Source organism: Diceros bicornis, chromosome 22, assembly GCF_020826845.1.
Source record: "Diceros bicornis minor isolate mBicDic1 chromosome 22, mDicBic1.mat.cur, whole genome shotgun sequence".
Classification (NCBI taxonomy): Eukaryota; Metazoa; Chordata; class Mammalia; order Perissodactyla; family Rhinocerotidae; genus Diceros; species Diceros bicornis.
In genome coordinates, this window is record NC_080761.1 from 2,585,309 (window position 1) to 2,589,941 (window position 4,633).

Sequence of the window (4,633 nt, forward strand, 5' to 3'; positions counted from 1 at the left end):
ATAAAATAATGCATATAAAGTGCTTGTATTGGTGAATGATCATACTTTATAAATGTGGCCTTTTTTTTTTCTGTGAGGGGGACCAGCCCTGAGCTAACATCCAACGCCAAACCTCCTCTTTTTTGCTGAGGAAGACTGGCCCTGGGCTAACATCCGTGCCCATCTTCCTCTACTTTATATGGGACGCCACCACAGCATGGCTTGACAAGCCGTGCATTGGTGCGCACTCCGGATCCGAACCGGCAAACCCCGGGCCGCCACAGCGGAGTGTGCGCACTTAACCGCTTGCGCCACCGGGCTGGCCCCTGTGGCCATTTTTTTGTTTGTTTGTTTGCTTATTTTCAGCTGATAGGAGTTGACAAGATATTTTCAGCTGACAACTTAAGGTGTAAATTCCAAGACAGTATAATGTGTGTGCTTAAGGTGAGGCATTAGGGGAATCTCAGGAAGGATTTTGTGAGAGGAAAACAATGTGTGGCAGGATGCTTATGTCTTTGAATTCTCCTTGAATTAAGCACACTTTTAATTTCCAAAAATAACGTAACATCATAACTACAGACTTTGGCCTATAAAGTTAAGGATCTAGGATCCAGCGAAGTAAACTGTATTAAAGATGTGGTCATATCAATGCCGGAGTTGTTTGACAATGGATAGAATTAATCCTAAAATGTTTTAGTAAAGCAGCCTGGGGTTTGCATCTCGAAGTAATGATTCCTCAGGGATGGCCTTTAGAACTATCTCCTAACTGACATGATTAGAGCAGACTTGTATCAAAATGCCTTTTCAATAGGAAGTGATAGCTGGTAAACTTGGGCCTCATTCAGTTTATATCATCTCCCCAGAGGTTTGTGCTCTATTTGTGTGACCGTTACCTGAAGGCACCTTACCCAAGGCTGTCGGTATACAAAGTGATTTATAAGAGAGCCCCATGACCTCTCTGTGGAATAAATTGTTTCTCTGACTTTTGTACTATTTTTCATATTTTATATTATAACCATAGGAAATGAACAAAGTTAAAGCCATCCTTCTTCTTTGTAAGTTGTGACAACTTAAGTTCCTTTAGGATGGCTCAGAGTTTTCCAGAAAATGGAAGAGTTGTTTAATAAAAATAAAATCTAACAATGGACTCATAGTCCAAAAAAAGCAAGACAGAAGACTATTAGAGAGAATCACATTTCCTGATTTGATCAATCCTTCCTTTCTTTGTTCTCCATTTCTCCTGACCCTACAGAAAACTGCACCACCACCAAAGCTTTCATAATGTTCCCCACCTCACAGTGTTAATCCATAATGCTGCCAACGTTTTATATCTATGTGGAAACTAACATTGCCCCAAATTTGTTTGATGTTGAAAAAATAGTTCTTTCAATATTTGATGATTTTGTACAGTAAAGCACTTTTACTGAATTTTTTTTCTTTCAAGAGAAATACAAGAGGCAGGAAAAGGTATTCCTCCTATACCCCCAGTGGTTATTTACTTGTCGACTGCCTCTAAAGGTAAAGAACTTAGTATATTTGATTCCTGATACTTATTTAAGATTCCTTTTTATGGTTACCTACCAGATTTTTTTCTAAATTTGTCTTTCCCAGGGTAAAATAATTCAGAAAAAATCTATAATGGAAGTAATTCATTAATAAACAGCAGAAAATAGTGAGGGCAAAACTTGAGAATACAAACATTTCCAAAGTCTCACTTTTATCTCAGGAAAAAAAAATACCCAAAGGCAAAGTATATAGCACTAGATCACTAAAGAGTTCACTTTAATCCTAGGTTGCTTTTGCTCTCACTTGGTTGAGCAGATACTCAACACAAAGAAGCAAGAGCTACTGAAAAATAGTCACCACTATTCTGAGATGCTCCCTGTGGTGCCATTCACTTACTTCCACATGGCGTGGTCCCTACGCAGAGGGGAATATGAGGCAGCCCTTGGCTGTGATTTTCCCCTTTTATCTTAAGCAACACCTTAACCAGGCATGTGTGACAACCAGGAGGCTTGTTTTCTAAATAACATTCCCTTTACAATATTGGAGCTCTTTGAGAAAGTAAATCTATTGAGTCTTTGTAGAAAGGCCTAGGGTGCTCTTTCAAAATTAAATGTCACTTAAAACACATAAAAGCTCTTCAGCAGATGATGGAGCCATTTGAAAACAGACTAAACATTTTTAAAACTAATCATTAAGATACACTAGCAGTCAAGATGTTTTTAGCGTTTATGTACTAAAATATAGCTCAGGAAAACCTACTGTTTCACTCTCACGTTGTAACAGAATTTATGTTGCACTTAAACAAAAATCTCTCAATGTGAGACTTATTTTGGATCCATCACGGGCTCCAGGAGGCAGGAGTGGAGAATCTCTCTGCATTTGCACAGCCAAAAGGCAAAATAACATATTTTATGTTTCCCTATCCAATTCAGTCCTGTGCTCTTTTTGCATTGCCTAGTGTTGACATTGTCCATGGCCCATCTGACCCAATCAGAAAGATTCACAGGCTGGTTGCACTGTACTGTTTTTACCTTCTGATTGTCAGTCCACATTTTTTAGTCTCACAAGAATAAAAAACTGATTTTTGGGGGGAGCATATGGGATATTTTTGGTCATTGTTAAAAAGTGAAATCAAAAGCAGAAAATGCTTTCCTCCTTTGTTTCTCTGGCTACATACACCCATATATGTATAGTTCACATTGTGAGTGCTCAGGTCCAAACACTCAGATCTCTATGTAGCACCACTTCTTTATGGACAGTTAACAAGAACACAAGTGGGGAAGGAGGAAGTTCATTGTGGTCATGCGACAAACCTATCCCAAATATGATATTAAGCCTTTACAGTCCCCTCTCTCCCAGGCTTCCATTGCATAAACGTTTTATGGAACATTCTTCATAAAGACATAGTTATATGAATACTTCTATTGTAACTATTCTTCAAATTTAGCACAGGTGTCTCCTTTGAAGAGTAAAATGGTTCCTGTAATCAACCAATAAAAATTGCATAGCCTAGTTAATCTGTTTTGCTTATGCTATTTTGTATTTCTTTTAATTATTACTTACTTGAATTCCATACATATATATATATAATTGTTATAAAATACAGATAAAACAAAATAAAGTAGAAAAAAGCCCAAATCGATGTGAAAAATTTGCCCATATTTTTAAATCTCAGTATATATCCATATTTATATCTACGTTCACTTAAACATACAGTTTAGGCATCTTTTCACATAAATACTATACAATAGCTTTTATTCTATGTCTTCTTTTACTCATTTAGCAAAATATCTTGGATTACTTTATTTATAAAATATGTAAATATAGATTATTATTTTGCCAGATGCAAGACATTTTTATTGCGTGGTTACAGCCATGTTTTCTTCTACTTATTTTTATATTTATTTTATTTCTATTCTTTTAATTATGACAAAATTTTAATGACACTATTTAAATTGAATACCCTATCCAAACAATTAAAAATAGCTGTTTCAATTCAATCAGGCTTCTCTTGTCTTCCATGTTGTTTTTGCCCAGTGTTTTAGTTTAACTCCAAAATTGGTCATTATTATATTTTTAGTACTGTCAATGCTTGTTTAGATTTACCTATATATTTACTATTGTTCTCATTGTTTAACTATTGCATATCACTCCTTCCCCTGGTTATTTTGGTAAAAGTTTATTAGAGGTAAAATTCCTCAGTAGTTTGTCTCAAAAAAAAAAAAAAAAAAATTGCATAGCCTGCCAGAAAGATTCGTACATTTAATAATCAGTCACAAACCATATAAGTCTGGGACTTTTCAATATTTATTTTCATCTCCATTTGCATTAGTTTGGTTTTTATTTTAATGGTTTTACAATATGAGTATAAATGTGAAAATATCTAAATGGAGAGAAGTTTGCTCTCATTATAAAGCTTTAGTTGTCAAGGAGAGCAATGGTTAAATATGACCGAGGCCAATTAGATTTAACTCGGCACTTTCTGGAATAACAGCATAGATGAGTGTATGCTGGGATTGTACTTTCTTCTTTGAAATAACTAAGAAGGCAAGTAAAGGAACATTTACCTCCTCACAGAAGGAAAAGAGGAAAAGCCATAGAATCAGAGAAGGAAAAACTCAACTCAAGCTTTCCATGGAATGATCTGTAATTTGACATGACTACGATTTCAGGTCTTCTTCCCTTTCTGACTTTTTCTCCATTTAAGGTTGAGATTTGAATTGACTTCATAAACATTTTCTAAAGTTTCAGATGAAGGCCAATGTGCCTTTGAAAACCATTTCTGGGTGAGGGAGGTGGGCCATGAGTGTGTGGGTTCCTGAGTAGCAGTCACAACACGCCACGCTTGTGGAGCACTAAATGGTCAAGACTAAATGCTCTTGCCTAAGATCAGGAGGAAGACAAGGCTGTTCACTCTTAACACTTTTATTTAACATTGTACTGGAGGTTCTAGCTCAAGCAATTAAAAAAGAAGAAATAAAAAGAATCCAGATTGGAGAGGAAGAAGTAAAATTTCCTCTATTTGCAGATGATATCTTGTACAGTCATGCATCACATAATGTTTCAATCAAAGACGGGCCGTGTCGAGCCGGCCCTGTGGCTTAACGGTTAAGTGCTCGCGCTCGGCCGCCGGCGGCCCGGGGTTCGG